Here is a 22,020-nt window from a genome sequence, read left to right on the forward strand (position 1 = left end):
CACAGGCCACATCTACCTACACTTCAAACTGGTACATTTCTTTTATGCTAAGAAGTGGATTTGAAATAATAATGTCCATGCAAGGAAAGATTTGCATGAGCCTGGGGCAAATTTAAGAATTTGTTTTGTTACGTGGGCATGTGCTATACTGTTAAATGAACTGAAACTCCATTACTGTCACTGACTGTACTCCAGGTATACTTTATCCTTACATGCACTGTAAAGTGCTCCATTAAAATGCTGTGCTAATTTAAGAACTGAATTACCAGAACCCCAGTGCATGTGCTTTAAATGTTTGTAACTGAGTTGTTCCCAATTCATATATAGTCTGTATCTCAATCAATATTCTATGTATCTTTTTTTCTGCGCTTTTCAAACAAAAGATACAATTTCCACACACAAAAGTTACAAGTTCCAGTAGTTTATCAAGTAAAGCACTTCCATTTGAATTAAACAGAAGAGATTTAAAAGGCTTGAGTTGAAGCTCTAATAAAGGAGGAAGTACAAAGTCTACATTTTGACCCGAGCTTCATTCAACATCAGTAATGTTTGCAGATGTGGTTCTACCCAGGCCTGACCCATTTTTCACCCAGCTACTTGCTGTGAAAAAGGAAAAGTCCTGTCTCTTAAGACTGTGTGCTCATATCAGTGCCTGAAAATCCAGCCCTAACACGGGCTACTACACGGGCTCTGCACAGACTAAGATGACGCTCGGATGCAGCCCCAAGCAGTCAGACCAAAGGAACAGATTCTCTGAAGTCTTTGGATCAAATCCTGCAGCACACACATATTCCACTCCCACAATCATGCACTCCAAAACAAGTTTCACCCTCACCATCAAAGCTACGGTGGCATCTCTGTGGCAACAGCTGCTGGGAGCAGGAGGAACAGCATTAGGCACAGTGCTTGGAGGTGAGCTTGGGAATAACGCAGCTCAGCAGGACCCAGCTGGGCACCAGCCTCCAGCCAGGGATTCCTGCTCAAGTCCTGCCTCCAAAACAAAGCCAAAGCACACCCCAAGCCCTGAACAAGCAGCAAGATAAGGGAAGGGGGACAAAACTCACAGGCTGCTGTACGCTACTTTCTCTAAGCTCCAAAACCAATATTAACCTAAAAAAACCCAAAAAACAAACAAACAGACAAAGAAAAAAAACAACAACAAAACCAAACAAATAAAACCCAAACCACAATGTATGTGGAGATTTTTGTTTCCAAGAAGCAGAGAGCTTGTCTGCAGGGCTGAGCCCTTGCCAGTACATTCCATTTCCCTTTCTGCCACTCTTGGTTTCTGCACTGCATCATTTCCTGTATTACTTCTGCACAAAGTGGTCTTATCAGCTGGAAGTGCAAAATAAAGATTAAACCACGAGTCAGCAGATGACACAGTCTGTGTGTTTGTTCCCCAAATCCACGTGCCCTTCTGGGAAAGTGGGAGTTAGTATTTCCAACAGTTAAGTGACCACCAGCCCTGGAAGGGTCTGTTTATTCACGAGGTAGGGATGAAACAGAAACCTGGGCCAAACAACAGAACACTCTCCAAAAGGCATCTGGCATCAGTTTAAAGGAAATTGAGTTGTTACCCACTTATCAGACACTCTCTACACTTCCAAACCCATGCACTTTTTACTATGTGTTCTGTCTGCTGATGCATGTGTTAGAATCAACAAACTCCTTTCAAATCCTGATGTTGTTTTATTTGTCTTCCTTCACTGCTGTTGTCTTTTTTTGTAATTTTTGGATTAACACACAAACCTGTATGCAGCCTATAAAAAAATAAGTAAGCATTATATTTTTATATATATCTGTCCAGCCAGCCTTGTATTTAAACAAACATATTTAGGCAAAATGCCTAAGAGTGAAGTCCTATTTTTCTAGCCCTCAAAGAAAAGATAGTTACTCCATCAGCAACATGAAGCAGACATTAAAATATTCAGTGAGAGTGCTTTCAAATTCCCACAGGAGATCCCATAGGAAACTGTCCCACTTTGCATAAATGACTGTTTTTGATGGGTGGAGAAAGGGTTTGGACAATTAGATGATCCTCTCCCAGAGGGGTGGATGGGGGAGGAAAACAACTTCTAGCCCAAGTTTCAGGCAAACAAGAAATTACTCTAACTCTTCTACCAATTTCATTATTTGTATTACAGGCTCAGTGATGCAGGTAAAAAGGATCCTATTAAATATTTTTAATATATGCTTAGCACAGTTAGACATAAAAATGGGCAGGAACCACAGTGAGAATAATTGTTAATAGTGAAAACTGTCTAGTCTATGACTACATTTTAAAAATCCAATTTATCTTAGTCAACATACCTCTTCCCAGCATCCATTACTTAGTAACACTATAAAGAAATAATAAGCAGAGAGATTTTAATTTGCTTCTTTAAAAATATTTAGTCATTCACCCTCTCTGAGAGACACATATTTCCAGCAACTCATGTAATCAGTACAATATTTAGACCTTTTTTAAAAAAGAAACAAACCCAAACAGATTTTGGCATAGAAGGCAGGGAGCTGCCTCTTTATTCCAGCAGGAATAAATACAGTTTCCATGTATTACTAAAAGGCATGAAGTCTAAGCAGCTGCAATGCTAGAATGTGTAACAACATACTGCGCACTAACTTAATCTAGCTCCCTATTCTTGGAGCAAGTAGCAAAAAGTTTCAATTTCTTTCTTCAAGCAATGTCATTTGTGAAACAGAAGAGTCCGGAGTCTTCTGCTGAATTAGCCTTCTTTTAGTCAACAAATTCTTTCTTTGCACCTTCTTATGGCAGAAGATCAGATCTTGCTCAGCTTGGAAAAATGCACTAAATCTAGTAGAAACCTCAGTAACATTACAACACACATGCAAAAAGAAAGCACATCAGAGTGCTGTAGAACTCATTAGAGAGCTGACAACCTGACTTGGCTTCCTTTGTAGCTTTGGAAAACGACAAGAAGAAAAAGGAAAAAAATTAACTCTTTTATGTTCTCTTGGCATGGCACAAAGAATTCAAAAAAACACTGAAATATGTGATCCTGTGTTCTGATATACAACATATCATTCAAGGAAAGAGGAACACACTGGTGTTGAAAACACCTCATCGTACCTAACAGAGTAGGCAGAGTTTTTCCTGACCTGGACCCAGCAAGGGCCAGGATGGGAGGTTTTTCCTGATCTGGACCCAGCAAGAGCCAGGAGGATGGGTATCTGCAGCCTGTCCTGTGAAGTAACCTCTGTTACAGCCCAAAATACCCACTCTGTCAGAACTCCTCTTGAGCCATCCCTCGAGCTATTTGGCCGAGGCACTGCCCTTCCAAGAAAATCTCCCATGTATCACAGTACAGCCCTCAGGGAAAATCCTGCCAGATACCCACAAACACCCTTTAGTTCAGCAGGCGGGGGGAGAGCAAAATGAAACTGCAGGGGCAATGTAGGACTTACCAGTGGAGGGCAAGAGGCAACAAAAACCCAAAAAGCCCATTGCCCTGTTAGTCCAGAGCATGAAGGGATAACCTTATATTATCAGGATCTGACAGCCTCTTCCCAGTGCTCCCCAAAGTTCAAACCAAGAACACATTGTTGGGCCAGTTTCTACAGTGAGCCACAGCTTTTCTTCCACACACCTCCCCACTTGGCTTCTGGCAGACAAGGTACTGCTCCTTGCCCTTGAAGTCTCAACTATCATGATTACAGGAGTAAGATAACAGCAAATTCCTGCAGGTTTTCTGGATTTGAAGGTACTAGATTTGTCAGATTTGCCAGATTTACGGTGACTTTGCTATTGCTTCCCCAGAAAAAATACCCACTTTCTATAGACATGAGATACCGAATCCTGTGTTCCAATGTAACTAAAATAGCACAGAAGTCTTTCTAAGCAAGTATATCATTGTGAGAAAAGAACATGGCAAAGGTTCTTTCCCAGTTCTAACAGACATACATCAGCAATTAGATCTGCCCTTGTCCTGGTTTAGAACAGTTCTTCCCAATACCTTTGCAACTGTTTTGACCTACTGAAAACCATACTCATGAAAACAAACATAAACACCATATCCTTCATATGTTTTATCTCCACCATGTTTACAAAAAACACTAACACTATTCAGCCTCTTAAGTGATCACCAGATCCTCAAATCCTGTCTTTTTCACCAGAGATGAGAAACACACTGCTGAATTTTACTCATTCTTGCATTCAGGTGCATGTGAGATTCCACAAAGTCACAAAACACCAGCTCTTCCTTTGCCTCCTGCTGGTCTCCTTGCCGTGCTTATTTTATATATATTTTATATCGCCAAGACTACAGGAAAGAACTAAAACCAAGTTTGCCAAGATGGTTGTTCAGGAAGCTGGGTAAGCCTGGTGCACAGCAGGGCTAGTACAAGTAGGATAGATCAAAACATCCACCCAGGTGTGCACAAATCCCTTCTGGTGTCGGCGAGCAGCCGGACTGAATCGGATGTGCTTTCAAAGATTATCTCTAAAACCGCAGCCTAGTACTTTAACCAAGGTCAGGAAGGAACTGCAACTTGATGATTCAGTCAAAACTCTGGCACAAATGGGATTGCAAAATATGAACTTCACTAAAATAACCTATATGATGAATACAAGGCTGTGAATCACAAAACTTGCCAGAATAGTGTTCATAAGGTGGGTTTTTTTCCCCTAAATGCTATGCAGGAAGAGACTCTTCATTCTTCACTGTCTCCAAGCTAAAGGTCTCTTAAAGAAATCCTCAAACTATGACAAGACCTTCAAAAGAAAAACATATCCAAAGAAACAGTTGGCAAGAGACATTATGAATTACCAGCCATCACAGTGGGTATTTCATTGTGCATCTTTGGGGCAGGTTCATCCATTTCATTTGTGCTGTGTTGTACTTAAACTCCACACATTGTCCCACCAGGACACGAAGAGCACTCAGGACTACACAAGCAGCCAAGGATCTCAGTCAGCATTGTTAGATGACACAGACCAAATCCTGAAAAATGCAGGAGAACCTCTAAGACCAGTCTGCAGCACTGGCCATGGCTTTGTGAACACCCACCTATCAAAGTAAGTTAGAAGACCTTTTCTTAAGGGTGAAAAATCTGGGGAAAACTGATTTTGTTTTCCCCCTTTCATCATAAAACTCCTGTATAACTCCCTTTTTCCACAAAGACCATTCCCTTTCCTGACTTTTTAAACTGTCTTTAGAAAACAGGTGTTGTTTACAACAATAACAAACACACATCTGCGTGGGTGTGTTAATACACACAAAGGCAGGATAACTGAAACCTCTTCCTATATTTAGATCTGTCTGGTCAGCTCTAATTGCATAATTTAATCAAAACCCTCTCCAAGGGAAACACATCCATATTCATCACAGGCATCAAAGGAAACATCTTTACAAACTATATCCTTTTACAAACCAACACATGGTCCCACATCACTTGTCCAATTGTTGAATTCCTCCTTTGGGAAGGGCACGGAATTTTATTTCTTTTTATCAGCTGAAAAAAGCATTTCCCTCCAATTCATCAGCACAGGGCGGGAGGAACTTCCTTCACAGGTGAGATGCAGAAAATTTACTGACATGTCACTTTCAGGGGTTTTTTTAGGCAGTTAAAACATACATCTGCAGCATAAAGGAAAACCTTTAAAACAAAAAAGAAAGAAAAATGCCCATCACCACTCAGGCATCAAAATTTTTGACTGAAGCTCATAAAATGCAAGATGTGCTTTGTCTTCAGAGAATAGGACAGTCTAGCACAGACTGCATGAATTTAAAAAGGGGTTTGTGAGCCCCAGCCAGAGCAGTGCTCCAACAGGGTATATTTTAAGGAGGGGAACCCCACTAAATGCACTCCAGTTATGGTCAGCTGAGGCAAGCCACTGCTCCTACAAATGATTCATTTCACCAAGAGCCTGCACCAATACAGTTACATCAGCTGCATTAAACCACTTCTAAAGACTGTGACCCAGAGCTCATTTATCAGAGATTAAGTAAAGATGTTAAATTACAGCTCAAGATCCCCAGCTTTAAAGCAGAATCCTTCACCAAATCAAAAGATGAGAAAAACTGAGAAGAAAAATTACTTATTCACCAATAACAGAGTTATTGGGTCAAGTCTCAGCAAAACAGAACAAACTGATGAAAATTAAACCAAAAAAGCAATGCTGTTAAATTAAATAAATCTTTCCACAAATTAGTCCTCCATCCACCATTTATGCACCTTAAATAAGAATAGTCAGTTTGCCAACCCTGACGACATTTCAGTGCATTTCATGAGATTGCATGCTTTCTTTACTTTTTTAAAGGTTTCCTCCAGCTTTCCTCATTTTAAACGATTCTTCCAGCTTTCCTGGTTTTTGCCTTATCTGTAAAAATTAAAGAGCTATTTTTTTGCCTTTAAACAACCTTTAAAACACTGTACCTTCTTCATGTCTTTAAAATGTCCATGCTGAATTTCATCAAGTGCCCTGCAATTCACAACTACCATTCTAGACAGAGAAAGTGTTTAAAGATGACAAAGCTTTCCAAACCAAGTTTATACAACTCAGACACAAACACCAATATTTGCCAGACTTCCACCATCCAATCAAACATTATTTAATTACAGCATGACACGAGTGGCCCACTGAAAACCAGGACTGGACTCCAAATGACACAAAGTCCAGTGTGCTCCAGGTCCTCAGGACACTGAGGAGCACAACTCCATCAGCAAATACTCCCTGATAGCTCCTAGGTATTTATCAAGCCATCCTAAGTCACAGACCCTTTATAAATGGAAGATCACAGTGTTTATAGATGCCCCTTCAGCTTCCACACAAGACAATTAAACTCTTTAAAGTTTATGACTTACAGGCGAGTACAAATCAGGGATCCTCTTGAGACCAAGTCAAGGACACTCTGGGTTAAAAAAATTCAAAATACACCCACAAACACACATAAAGGGTTGATTGCAGCCTTTACCAGCAGTTGAGGTACAACTCTGAGTGTGTCTACACCAAAGATAGACCCAGAAGTCACAGACACACCTTTCCCCTCCCAAAAGGGCAAAACAAGGGTGCAGACATTCAGGAGGAGTCAGAAAGATCTAAAAAACTGTGGGATGAGGCAAAAGCAGCTGTCACAGCCCTGTGCCAGAACATCTGCAGAATCTCACGTCAAACTGTTTTCTCATATTCCTGAGATCAAGGCTTTGGAGCATTCTGTACAAAGGCTTCAACCCACAGATAGGAGCTGATAGTTAATGCAGCAGTCGGGAACAGCATAGCCTGAAAGGAAGTGGGAGATATCCTCCTACACTGCTTACTGGGAATACAGAGGTTTTACAACAGGAGAAAAGGGCTGTAATCTGTCTGACTCCCTGGTTATCTGTAAGCTTTTCATGACTTTTGGAAGAGGAACCAAGCCACATAAAGAATTACTCAGTACTCTTCCCTTATCTGCAAGCTTTTCTTCTTAACAGAGCCTGTATGATTCTGCATATGGCAATAAGACAACCTATTAATCACCCCAGTGTAATTTTTTGAGACCAGTTTGAAGTTTCAAAAGTCAGGTTTTGCAAAGCTGCAAGTCTCTTACAGCTGAGACACCAAAACACAGCATTTTCCAAACACCCCATGCTCTGCAAGGTCAGCAGCAGGCTAGCTTACAACAGCCACAACGCTTCCAAATTTTCCACTGCTGCCTGCTACTGAACAAACAGTCACAGCTGGCCTGGTACTGAGGATGGACAGAGGAACTCCAAGTTCCAAAGTCGCTTGCCAAGACTACTTACTTCTAGGCTACAAGCTACTGCAAGGAAAGAACACACAAAGATTTCAGACTCCTTGGCTTTTAGCTATTCCATAGATGTCTTTAATTCTGGGGCTGAAACCAGCACTCCCCAGCTCCCACTGTAAGAAGCCTTTAGGCTCAAACAACCCTGACTTCTGGCTGGCCTGGAAGATTGAGAGTCCTCATGTCCCAAATCAGTGAAAGCAAGAAAGTAGGCAAAGGTGTGACAGAAAACATCAGGAATATCAGACTTGAGCCAAAGCAGCCTGTCACCAGCACTGCCACTTGTCAACTGCTCCCTGCTCCCAAACCACAGGAGATGTGTTGGGTCTGACCATGAGCAAGAGTCATTCCTGATAAACTGGTGGGGAGAAGGGCAAAGGGAACAGCTATCCAGTCAAATGCAGTAAACAGCCCTGGAGCATTTATGCCGATGCTTTCTACAAAGAAGCCTAGCCAAGCCAGAGATAAAAATGAGAAAGATGTTACAGTCAGATTCCCATGTTCTGGAGACTTCCCCAGCACAGCAGAAGGCTACAAGGGAATTCAGTGAGTACCTCATTCCAGCACTGGGAAAAGTAGTAGCTCCTGCTACTAGGGAAATACCTACAGTTTGTATATTAAATCTGTAGATAGTCTAATTCCTTAAAGTTAAGAAATATACTACAAAGATGCAAGGAACAAAAATGAGTAAGGGCTTTTAAAGACATTTATCATATAGCACCAAAACAAATGCTTTCCAAATTTCTTTTGAGAAAAGTGGATCGAAAGCCAAAAATTTGAAAGTGATTTATGCAGTGGTGCAGAACCCAGGAAAGCTGCAAACACTGCACTGGCTCACAGCACAGATCAGCTTCAGGTGTCCCAACTGTCATCACTGGTAGTGATTTCTGGTAACACCAATCTGCCTATACAGAACGGTTTTTAGTGGATTTAGTATTTGCCTTTTCTCTGATTTCTTGATAATGCTGCTAACTGTACCCAGTTTGCCAATTGTTTCAAGTTATTTCATCCTCTAAAGAGGAAAATAAAGTTTCTACTACCAAGAAGTTAAACTTGGACATTCTTTTCCTCCTGAGGGAAAACACTTGTCCTGTCTCACACAGGACATGCACTAGATGTGTTCTGCTCATGCAGTTGCATTAAACTAGAAAAACATCTCTAAGACAGCTTGCAGTTCACACTAGCAAAACAACACTTGCCCAGGAAAGCTTGCTGAAGTGTTGCTCTCCATGGGTCCTCCCTCACCCCCCATAAAAGATAGTGCACCATTCATCACTGTCCTTTTCCTGCCAATACAGCTACACGGGGGCTCTGTGGCTGACGTCACTGCTGGCAGCCAAGTCTCTCTAATCACCAACATAAGTATCTGGGAAAAAACCCCTGTAAATTAGACCTTTCCTTGGCAAGCACTTTAAGGAAGTCTTCATCTGGGAGTGCTACAGCACTGCCTGTGACTGGCTACCTCCAGCAGCTGCCTTGGGCCAGCAAGGTCACAGGTCTACAAGCCAATGAGCAGCCCCAAGGGCTCGCTCCCACCCAGAGAGAAAAGGTTTCCCTCGACTCCCTTGTGCCAGCCTTGATACTGCAACACAACTTCCCCTCTACCTGCCAGTCAGTTCACCCTCCTAACCTGGCAGAACCAATATAAACCAAAAAACACCTTCTGCAGGATCAGCTCAGAGCACCAAAGTCACCCAGGCAGCCTACACAAAGAAATTCATGCCTGGGACTAAGAGAAACCCAGCTCATAAGAGTTCTTTCCATCTCAGGGAGCTGCCACCCTCAAATTTTAAGTGATATCCAGGTCAAAGATGAGCTCAAACTCAGACACAAGTACCTCAGCTGATTTGCAAAACCTGCTCTCATCCCCAGAGCAAGGAGCCCTGCCTTGGCTGGTTCTGAATAACCAAACACTCCAGCAAGCAATTCAACCCCCCTCTACTGCCACTGCCTTCTGCTCTAGTAACTACAGCAAAACAGGGGAAAAAAGAGCAATTTCATATCCATCTCTCCAAAAACACCACACACACTAGAGCCTTCTGCTCTAGTAACTACAGAGCAAACTTGGGGAAAAAAAGAGCAATTTCATATCCATCTATCCAAAAATACCACACACTGCAGAGTTCTAACCCAAGAGCATTCATAAAATATTTTCCACATGAAATATATTACGACACATTACAGAAACTATAGTTGCATTAGCCTAAGTTTTAAGCTAATAAAGACAAAGACTTTTCCTTTGGCTACTACATCCAAGAGAAAGCACTTAACACTGACACTAGCTAGCATGGATAATAAAGGGCCTGTTATTAAATATGTCAGACTGTAAAACCAGCAGCAGGCAAAAATGCAGAACAGGAAACTGCAACAGTCAAGATGGCAACCTATATGTAAGTCAGCTTTTCCAAGACATTCAGCAAGGTCAAAATTCACATTTTTCAGATTAGTATACTTCATCACTGCATTCACCAGGTAATTAGCAGAACTAAGATGATGACATAACCGAGGAATGTTCTATCTATCTATCTATCTATCTATCTATCCATCCATCCATCCATCTATCCATCCATCTATCCATCCATCTATCTTCTTGGTGATAAAAAGAAAAAGAAGTGTCTGACAAGAGCAAAGAGCAAGAGACTGTGTGAAGGGAGATGAAATTCTGGTCTTGAATGTTGGAGACTCATGGTAAGACCTCAGTAAAGCCACTCAAGTTGGGTCTCTGTCCCTCCCATCTCCCTCTTCCCTCCCTGTACAGGGAAGCAAGCACATGCTTTAGATGTGTTTGGGATTCCTGGAATACTACCACACATTTGAAATTAACCAGTGTAATGGCATTATGCATGTAGCAATCCCTAAAGCCATCATGTACATGTTGGCAGGTCCTTTGAAGTTGAAATAAATTTCAAATCTACTTTATTCACTGTTGGTACAAAACAATAGAGCAGTTGTCACACAACTGGAAAAACAGAAGTCATCCAGATATGGTCCTGGGCAACCTCTATGGCCATGATTGAGCAGGGGGCTGGACCAGATGAGCTCCAGAGGTCCCTTCCAACTTCAACCATACTGTGATTCTGTGAAACTCCCAAAACAACCACCAATTGTGGTTCAAGTGTGACCAATTAACTTGGTCACACTTCAGAAAAGCAACTGGTTTGAGAAAGCTGGGTAGAACTCCACTTGCCTTGGCACAACTACACCATCACATCAAGGGCTACTACACTGAGGTAGGGACTGAGCTCTGTGCACAGGCAGACACACAAGAAAGCTGCTTTCTCCCTGATTTTGACCACTTCAGAGAATTCAGAAGCCTTCTGAATTGCCTCACTCTTCCTCCCTTCATGCTTGTACCCTTGAAGTTTGGCTTCATGTATGGCCCTGTTCAATTACAACACAAATCCTCATCACTGTCACCTTGCTTCACATACAGCCCTGGTAAGAAGCCACTTTTCCACCCCATTTTTCACTCCTTGTGAGTTACTGGAAGATTCTGATCTACAGAGGTTCCCATCCCATGCTCATCACTATAGCATCAGATACCTTAAGCAACCATGATTAAGCCCTGCCATGTTCACATCCTGTTTGCCTGCCAGCCCATCTGCAAAGGCAGGATGGATTATTTTATTACACCTGGAATTAAGCCAACAGAAAAAAAAAATCATCTTGTAGTTTGTAGTTTTACTAACCTAAATAAAGCCCTTCCTAGATTAAAATTCCTAGATTAAAAAAATCCAAACCTACCTTCCCCAAGGTATATTTCAGCCCAGAAACCATAAAAATATGTCAAATTTCACACCAGAGCATTTAGGTACCAAAAGAAACAGGACAGTGTTTTATTGATGAGCCAGTTTTAGTAACTTCTCAGGACCTGGGAGCAGAATCTCCACTACTAAGCAGGTGCTAGTGTGTGGCCTAACTTGAAAGTAAATTTCTTGCTTCATGTAAGACAGCTTGGAAAACCTTGGAAAAAAGACAACTGGCCAACAGTGAGCAAGGGTGTTCTGCCAACTATTCTGTCCTACCAAACCACTAGCAGAGTTTGTTTTACAACATCTTGGGAGGGCTGGAAAGAAAAGGACAAGGAGTTAAAAAACAACAAAGAACAAAAAAAACCCAACCCATATATTTTTTGCTGTTCTTCAGGATATAATTCTGGATAAATCACAGGAACACCCCAGAGATTTAAACCATCAACTGAAAGACTAGGAGATATCAGTTCCACATCACCTTCCATGCTCACTCTTACACATATTAACATGTTAATCTTGGCAAAATTTTGGGAGCCCTCTCTCCCCTGCCACAGAAAATATGTCCAGTTACAAGCTACATATTTTTCCCTCAACAGATCAGTTGAATCAAAGTCTTTACAAAGTAAGATGCATGTAAGACAACAAGGGCACTTGATTAATTCCTCCCATATCAATATTCAAACGAAACCTAACAGATACAAAGGTGAAATACACTGGCAGAATGTAGTCAAATACACAGCTCATTAACAGCATCTGACCAAACAGCAGATGTTTCCTCCTCCTATCACCCTTAGGAACACATTTAAGGGGAAGCCACAATTTGTTGCAACATGATTCTCCAGTTATTTACTTCATCTTTAATTGAAACTGATTTCAAGCATTTAAACAGCATTTAAGTATTTATATATAAATAGTTATTACATACACAGACCTCGATAAATTTACAGTCTCTTCTCAACTATATATAGGTGTAGCCTACCTTTATCTGATCCAAACAATTTAACTTTCAACAGCAGTGATATTGTTTTAGGTATTCATTTGTGCACACACATATACAGCATGCCTATCCACTTGAAGGATCCTATATACACACCATTGTAAGACTAAAAATATCTTGAAGAGTCTCATGCCCTGGTTTCAACATGCTACATTCAGACAGAATGCTGATATTATTTTCAATGCCTTAAATTGCTTGAAATCACAAGTCTGAAATTATTTACAAGAAAAATAATCTCAATAATTTAATCTTTCATGTCAACACAGAAGAACAAGATACCAGTTTGCAGTGTTGGAACAAAGTGAGAAAGAAAACCAAGTAGAGGTATCATCAGCTGTGGTCACTGCATGCACCAATCAATCTGAACATACAAGATTCTCTGAATTCATGGGAAACTTCTCAAGCTGCTACAGAAGTGTCAAGTGTGTGCACATATGCTTTTTTTGCTTTCATCTACTTAGATATGCCCTTAAACATGTACATCAGTCTTGCCACTTCTGGAGAAGAAACTCTGTAATGCTGCAAACCCTGAAATCCAAGTTCTACTCAGGGATGAAATCTGTACTGAGCTGAAATCTATATTTTCACCTTCCCCTCAAACAAGATCCAAGTACTGAAGGAAGCAAGTCCATCAGTCAAAACTGGAGGGCAGATGAGATTCTTACACCCCTGCTGGTGAAAAACACAAGGAAACAGTGAAAACTCTCATGATTCTGTCTATAATCACTTCAGCACTACAAAAAATTTTAATGGGTATCTTATTTTCAAGTTACCCAATATTGGATTGATAGCCCATAGATCACTTTGATGTGGATTGGCATTTTAGTAGTTTTAATGACAAAAACATGCAACAAGTGATATACTTCTGAATACCATTAAGTGCTATAATTCAGACTGTCTACACTGGCTTAGACAGTCTCATCTGCTGCCATGTTGGGAAGAGTGTTCCCTTTATAAGTACAGAAATATGAAATAACGCTTCAGAAATCACTGGTGAACCACATTAATCATTTGCTTACATGCCAACACAACATAATAGTTGGGTTTGGATGATACTGCTTTGAACAGTGCCTAAATATAATGACTTATATAAAGACATGTTTAAAAATAATTTGTTTTCCTCCTTGTACTCTAGACTTTGCCTGTGCATGCTGGAGAAAGGATGAGGGAAGAACCAAATGGGAGAGACTGGTGACATCTGTTCTAATATCACTTCCCGAGTGGATAACACATATTGAAATAAAAGTGACGTAGTCCAGAACAATTACAGAATTATGTTAGAACAACCAAATTGTGCAAGTGTCCAGAACAGCTCTACTGGTCAGCTTCCCTACACTGGAAAGTCTAGAGACAGGAAGAAAAAAGCTTCAACTCTTGATCTACACTCAGCTTCTACAGTCTCCCAAGACAGCAGTCACCAGGAGAGTACAACTGAGGCAAGCAATCCCTGCTTGCAGAAAACCCTTTGGGATCTAATGATGGCACTACAGCCCCACAACCCTTCCACCAGAGCAATCCCACTGCCACAGCTCCCGACACATCCTTCCACCTTTCCCAAAATAAAAAAATAACACCAATGGACCCATCCCCACAGCTCGACGGAGTTTGGAGTTTCATTCATGGAACACTTGACCTCACAGTCTAATCAGGAGGACTGTGCTCAACCTTTGTTCCCATTAAACTGGGAGGAACTTCCAGTGCCAGCACATGCAGGTGACAAATGGATGCAGGGAAAGAATCCTGTATGATCTGGGGTCATTCTAGAACATGGCTTCATTCCTTGAAATCAGCACAATTTATGAAACGTCTGCCTTCTCCATCCCGTTAAAAACCACGTGGGGCATTTCCCACTCAAATACACAGCAACCCGAAAAGCTTCTGCAATGCAAATTACCATTTGTCTGAGGAGAAGGATAGGGATCTTTGTGGCAGCCATTAGCCAAGGGTGTCCTCACCCCTGAACCCACCCTCTGTAAAGCCCTCCACAGAAGGCCCAATCAAACATTTTCTCTGGTTATTTCAAATCTTGAAGAGTAGCAACATTCTAATGGAAATAGTTATACCTCAGACTGCGGGGATGCAGCACTAAAACTTTAAAAATATCAATTTACAATAACTTTCTTCCCACTCCAAGCAAAACCCTCCATTCTAATATAAAATTTCTCTGTGCTGTTCTACAGCTTGAGAATTGCAAGATGCCTGTGTAGATGAGCCTGTAAGTCACCAGCATTTCAAACCTCGCTTGCCAAGCTGAGGTTTGTATTTTAAACTCAAATTTTCCACTCAGTACATTTCAAAGGAAAACTTCTAGGAACTGCATATCATCTTTTAATTATTAGGACTGGTATGCATTCAGTTTTTTACTATGCACAGAAGAAAGGCCAGTGGAATAACGTTAGTCTGCTCTTACTACAGGGAAAAACAGTGAGTTTTTATGGACAGAACAGATCTTTCCCCACTCTGAAAGCAAAACTGAGTGAGTTTGTCATGAAAACCTAAACCAGAAATTAAAAAAAAACCAGAAACAAAACCAACAAAAAACAAAAGCCCCACACACCGGTAAGATCACTTCATCAACCATAAAGCAATTTGTGCAATCTGACTTTCATTTTCACAGATTTTATGGCTCACTCTCCTATATTGTAGTTTCTTCATCTGCACTGACACAGCAGAAGACAGCTCCACATCCACATTTTAAAAGCCACAGCACTCCAAAGTGAGCTTTAATTCTTTTATCTGCCACTCGAAATGCACCTTAGCTAAAGCACATACTCTTGAGGTGCAGCTGAACCTGGAGACTAATAAATCTCTTACCACTTATTTTGACCTTTTATTTTGTTTGCTCCACTTGCATGCCTCAAAATTATTTTTTTTACTTATATTTATGACTAAAAATAAGGTATGTTTCTTTCTGGGCTGGGAGAACCTCAGGAGATTAAAAACTCACACCGTTTAAGGTATGAGGAGCTGGTTTAAACACTAACAAATGCAAAACTCTCAAATCCCCAAGCAGCACAGACTAGCAGAAAGAAGAAAAAAAAAGTTGTTTTTGCAGGACTTTTCCCCAAACACATCAGAGTGATTTTAGCAGCAGAAACAGCAAGACCTAAGATGCTGAGTACTTAGCAAACATTTTACTACCTGTGGCATGCTGTTTTCTAGGGCTGTTAGAGGAAAACACGAATCTGAAGCCTCAGTTGTCTTCACTAAGAAAAGTGACCTATGCCAACTCATATTCAAAATTATAGTCTCTGCTCTAGAAGTTTGGCCATACAGCTCAAGAAATGACTAAAATGCTCTGTCTTATACAAGAGCTCAGATCTTCAGGAATGTTTCAACAGGCAAGTAGAAACTTCAGTAGGATAGAAATACTAGGGGGCAAAAATCCAAACAATTGGCTTGTTTGCCAATTGTTCCTTTGCTATCTGATAGCACAGTCTGCAGGTAAAGTCTAGCTGATCCTTTAAAAAAAGGATGTATAAATTTCAGAGATTCACTCAACCACTTCCCCACTCATCCATCCCATAGCTGCACGTGCCTTCATCTATTTCAGCTCCTAAAGACTGCAAGGAAGAGGTTGAGAGTCAACCTAAACTGGTTCAGCTTTTACTCTTCACAGGGCCACCAACTTTAATTCCAACTACTCTTTGCCTAACTTAAATAATACACACGGTGCTCGCTCTATCTGATTCTTCAAGCAGCTGTAGCTGAAGCACAATGGGACATGTCACAGACACTTGCTTCGCTGCCCTCATAATATGCTTTAATTATGATGACTGAACTAACAGGCTCACATCATAGACTTTTACAGGTTGACCCTGTGTCATCCTGATGTATCATTTTGCACCAGTTCAGTGCTGTAAATCAATTTAAGATCTCCAGCAGGTTGAAAAGGCTGGTAATGATGCTTTCTCTGCAGTCTCTGGGGACTCCACATTATACACAACTTACATTATTTATAAAGCTGAGATGATGCCTCCATTAGGCCTGTAAGACTACTCAAATGATATTTTACGCACACAGCTTGGGCTGCACAGAGCAGAATACTGGCAATATATAATAACCAGTGCATTCATGCTTTAATATAAAAAAAAAACCCAAACCAAAACAGTCTTAACCCCTTCATTTTTAAAATTTAAATCTTTATAGCAAGCAAACAAAATCATGGTTTCATCTGAATAATTTCCCAGTACTCAGAAACACATGTAGCACTTTTATTAACCTTTGTATTGTTTTTCTTCATGTTCAACTCTTTACTTCTGTTTTCAAACTACAGAGGAAAAGCAAACATCAAACTCATCAGTTTTCAAATATTTGATTTGATAGTTACTATTTATATGAAAACAGAAAGATCTCCATCTGTTTACTCAGTCACTTCTCTTAAATGTATCAGATTGTCACATCTTCAAGGGTACACAAAAAAGCAAGTTGAACAGAACAGAGTAGGAAAAAATGTATTTGATTACATACCCAATGGTAATGGGGTCAAAACAGATGCAAGGACAAATCCTTACCCTTAGGGTAACCTGATCATGCCTTGAACTGATCATTTCTCATAGCTGTGGAAGCCTTCTGGATCACCCAAATCAAGGGAAATTTCTCTCAAGTGCCTACTTACAGTCTGAAGTAAATTGCAAGACTTCAGCCCTAAGACCACAGCAAGGACTCCAAAAAGGGCCAGAATGCTCTCATTTTCATACTGATGTTCTTCCAGTCACAACAGAGAAGTGAGCACTCAAAACCTGCACTACGATCCAATGAGAACCTTGAAAAAGCTTCACAGCACTGCTCTCTGGTTTAAGGGGGAAATTAAGTATTAATCAGCTGCAACTAAAAAACTCAGATCTCATAATTCAGCCAAGTCATTACTCACAAGTAAAAGAAAAAAATAAGCCAAACTTAGGTTCCCTCACATGATTTGTTCCTATTGTTTAACATGACAAGCTGCATGCAGTCAGCCACATGAAGAATTACAGACACACACCTGCAAAGAAAAGTGTTCTCCATGGGCTGGGTAAGCTACAGTTTTAATTCTTACTCCTCAATGCTGCTTAAAAATACATATAACTATCGTAAGAAAAAATTTTAAACAAGTTTTCTTTTTCTGACTTCCCCTCTGTGTGCAAAACAGATTCAAACTATCAGCTATGACAGCTCTTTCCTAAGAAGCATGTTAGTTTTAAGGTGCAGTATCTTTGAACACTGACATCCATTAAACACTGACATGTTTCAGGCAATGAGCTTTTCCATTTGCCTAGATCTGAAATACACATCTACTTTTACTCCTCCCCATCTGGCTCTAACAATACTGTTTTTATTAACCTCTGTTGAAAATACTTCCCCAAATAAAACTATAGACATGCAGTGAGCATCATGTTATCCTAAAATACATCAAAATAACGATTAATTTTCAGAATAAGCTGTTGTTATCCAGATACTGTAAAAGCAAACTGTAAGGTCGGACCACGTACCTTTTTCAGATTGATCTACTAACAAAAGAGCAATCACAGCAACCCTGCTCGGTCAGAACTCGCTCTGACTTCAGTTTATATTAAAAAAAAAAAAAAAAAAAAAAAAAAGTCAGCATTTGGCCCAGATCGTTTCGAACGCATGACTGAATATTTCCACGCCAGTAAATTTTAATAAGCTTTAAAGATCTATATTCAGGATAAGGTTATTTGGCTGTACGAGTATATGAAGCAACTATACGAAGAGGGGGAAAATCTCAAGTATCCAAACCCTCTAACAGGGAAGAGAAAAAAAAAAAGTGAACTTTCCTTGACCTCTAAGCACAGATTTGTCATTAAAGAAGAAAGAAGGGGAGGGGAGGAAAAAAAAAACCAGGAGGGGAAGGGGCTGCGGAAAGAAAGGAAGGGGGAAAAAAGAAGAAAGCAGATAAATTAGAGGGAGAGGGACGCGGCCGGGCCGAGGCGGGAGGCGAAGGGCTGTTCCCGCACACACAAAGGCGGCCCCTGCCCGGCCGCCGGGGCTCCGCCGCGTCCCCGCGGGCCACGCTGGGGCCGGGGCCGGGGAGGAGCCGCAGGACGGCGGCTTCCCGGCAGGGAAGGGCTCTCCGCCCGCCGGGCCCGGCGCGGCACCTACCCACCAAGTTGGAGCCGGGAGCGGTGCCCGCCGGGCCGCCGCAGGGACGCCATCATGCCGGGAGGAGAGCGGGAGCGCAGCGCTGCCCGGAGCCGCTCCCGCCGCCGGGGACCGCCGGGCAGCGCGGGCAAGGAGCGGGGAGGAGGAGGAGGAGGAGGAGGAGAGGATGCGCGGGCACAGCCGCCCGGCCCCGGGGGCAGTGAGCGGGGAGAGGCGCGGGGGACGCGAAGTTGTTACCGGCTGGCGGGCGGTGACGGGCGGCCAGCAGGCAGCTCCTCCACGTCGGGGTCGGGATCGGGATCGGGATCGGGATGGATGTGGCCCGGCTGGCGTCAGGCGGCCGGAGCCGCCCCGCGCCGCTCACCGGCACACTCTCACACACACACACACACACACACTCACACACACACACGCACCGGCCCGGCCAGGGATCCTCCCCAAATTCCCGCCCCCGCCGCCGCGCCGCCGGATCCCGCTGGGAGCGCTGCGCCCGCCGCCGGAGAGCGGCCCCGGCACGGCACAGCCCAGCCCGGCACGGCACGGCCGCTGTGTGCCCTAAGCCGCAGCCCGACCCCCGCCCCGGGTGTGAGCCCCCTCCGACACCCTCACTGCGGCTCAAAAGGCGTTCCTGCCCCGCCGGAGAGGCTGGGGAGCTCCGGCAGCGGAGCTGCGGGGACAGCGGCAGATGCTGTCCGACTTGTTAAAGTCTATTCCTGATAGAATAGGAGTATGTCCTGCCGCTTGCCACAGGTGATTCAGCCTTGACTTGGTCTAGTCTTAATACTGAAGTAATTGCTGTAATACCTGCCAATGACAGAGCACTCTCTAGCCCCAGGTGTTTTACACGTGGACATCCTCCTGCCCATAGGTGTTGCTGCACTTAGTCTCTCTCATGCGAGTAAAGCCATTCCAGTGCGTGAGGCTTCTTGTGCAGCCCGAGCCACAGTAATGAAGCCTCACGCCGCTGTCCCTCTGACCTGAACTCCATTTGGACCCGCAAGTGTCAGCTCCAGAGTGGAACTGGCTGAAAGTTTGGAGCCCGCATGTGGAACGGAGAGCCTGTCCTGCCTGCTCGCAGGATCTTTGCAGTAGGCAGGTAAGTGTTGCGCAAGCAAGATTGAACTGAAACTGATTCTTTAACAAACACTTTGGCTTTTACCCAGTCATCGTTCCTGGAAGGAGATTTGAAGCAACAAGTGCAAGATGTTTGCAAAACATTCTGATACACCTATATGCATAATTATATCCCTATAATTAGGCCAATAAATTTTCACATGTATAGGCAGTTCTGGTGTGACTTTAAACTAATTTTAAAATCCAGCAACACTGAGGCCTGGAGGACTTAAGGCTCTGAGAGATGAACAGTTGTCCTGCCCACCCAAGTGCATTATGAGTCTGAAGACACAGAACTGGAATGGCTTGACCAAGGTCACAGAAGGAGCAGCAGTAAAAAATACCCAGGTCTATGCCTGTGAGGGTATCAGCACTTCTTTCTAACTTCATAATCTAAAATCCATCCATTTCTTTGCCACATAAATACCACATAAATTGCAAACAGGTGAATTGTACCGTATTGTTAGGTAGACTGCTACAATAATAGTAGAGGAACTCCCAGACAGGATGATGCCATAATATTGATGGGGAAAGCCTGGAATTAAATTACTCTTTTACTGCTTAAATTTTGAACCTTGGATGATTCAAGTAATCAGCTTTAATGTGTATTTTGTGCTTGCACTCTACACGACTACACTTAACAAGTAAACTTTTCTTTTTATGTGCAATCACAGATACAGTGCAGCACTGGACTGCAGATACAACTGGTAAAGTTTATCTCAAGACAAACCGAAAGGTCTTTAAATTTTGGCAGCGTAATGAAGACATTTGCAAGCAAGGTACAGAAGAAACATGAAACCGATACTGGCTTTTGTACTGTAGTAGTGCTTAATCTGGATCCAGGTGTCCTGGATCAAGAGTAGTGGATGCAGCAGTAGTATCTTCCCCAAGAGCTTGGCAGTCTAGGTTTCACACAGAGAAATAGATGGAAAAGGCCTTATGTGTGCTTGAGCTCTGCTCTGCACCCTGACTTGGCAGGCACAAGCTCCATCCACTGGATCCTGATTGCTGAAGTATCAATTCATGATTCAGAGTAAACAGATATGACAAGGAGATAATTAGGGAAGCACTGCAGTTTGTCAGGTGTCTTGTTAGAACCATGTTTTTACTGCTTTTGTTGTTGTTGTTAGGGTTGACCGGTGGGTTGGCTTTGGCATGAGAGAATTAAATTATTTTCTACTAACGTTGAGGCTTGGGGAGGACCACATTAATATGCTGCTTTCCCTAAAAAAGGCTATAAAACAGCCTAAGAGAATCTTTCTCTGATGTTTAATAACCAGAGTGGTTGTCCTGGAGAGGGCTGGGTAGCCTGGCTTCAGACAGAGCAGTGGTATGAGAAGGCCAGGGGACAAGGCAGAACAGTGTTCCCTGCCCAGATCTGCCTCAAGGCTTCCCTGGCTGGGCTGTTCTGGCACACACTGGCCAGAACAAAACTTCAAGTCTGCCCCCTGCTTTAGGATGTACAGGCAGAGCTGACTGCCCAAACCCCTTGCTCTGTGGGTGAGCAGTATCAGCAGTGTCCTACTGCACACTCACCACTTCCAACTCCATTGGCTACTTAAATACCCTGAATCATTAACTTCTTCCTGCCCTTTCTGAATAACTTAAGAAAACTGAAAAAAGGAGATCAGAGAGGTGTGTACACCTGGGTATCAACCTTGATGCTCCTCTGCACTGGGCTGTGCTATCTCAAGAGACAACAGGGAATGGGTTTTTTCTCTTTTTGCTCTGCAACTACGTGATCATTCGGACTAGTGCAAGGAAAACAGGCTGTGAGGCTGGGGCAATGAAGAAAGAGAAGAACCATTCCTTCTGTAAACTGCCCGGCTTTTCATCGGATTAGGTGCACAATCTGATGGCACCATCAGTCATAAGGCCTGTGAACCTGAATTTTAAAGGAGTTGGGGCACTTAGGCAGATAAATGTCTAATATGATTCTCAAAGGAAACTTTAATCTCACAGACACTTTCTAACACCTCACCAAGCACCTGCCCAATCACCTTTAAAATCTGTGTTTGGAAACCGATTATCAGAAGGCTGAGTGCTAAAAGACATTCATTATGCTGCATATTTTATACTCTTCTGTTATGTAACAAGTATTTAAGAAATACTACTACTACTACTAATGCTGTGGCTACAACCACTATTGGCTTTCAATCTTCCTCCAAAATCCAAGTTTGTATGTAGGTTATGATTTGGTATTTCTTGTTAATTTCAGCCAGGCTTCATCAGGCTTACTCAAGAGATTCCAGGGATGGAGAGTGTCTTCTGGAGATAGTTTAGCTCCAAAGTCAGTAACTTTGCTTTA

The 22,020-nt window shown here is 42.4% G+C and overlaps 1 protein-coding gene across 3 annotated transcripts in view; it reads right to left on the reverse strand.

Annotated features, from left to right (window-relative positions):
* Nucleotides 1–19,056, reverse strand: part of SMAD1 (SMAD family member 1) — a 43,669-nt gene extending 24,613 nt beyond the window's left edge. Inside the window, exon 1 of one of the 3 annotated variants that reach the window (XM_071431497.1) lies at nucleotides 18,837–19,056. The gene's annotated coding sequence lies outside the window, so the exon portion shown is untranslated. Of the gene's footprint in view, nucleotides 1–18,599; nucleotides 18,727–18,836 lie in introns of those variants that run through there. The other 2 variants (XM_071431498.1, XM_071431499.1) reach the window with 2 other exon arrangements.
* Between the last annotated feature and the right edge of the window lie 2,964 nt (nucleotides 19,057–22,020).

The sequence above is a fragment of the Agelaius tricolor genome, unplaced genomic scaffold, assembly GCF_023055355.1.
Source record: "Agelaius tricolor isolate 1412-34295 unplaced genomic scaffold, bAgeTri1.0.p SCAF_8, whole genome shotgun sequence".
Taxonomy (NCBI): Eukaryota; Metazoa; Chordata; class Aves; order Passeriformes; family Icteridae; genus Agelaius; species Agelaius tricolor.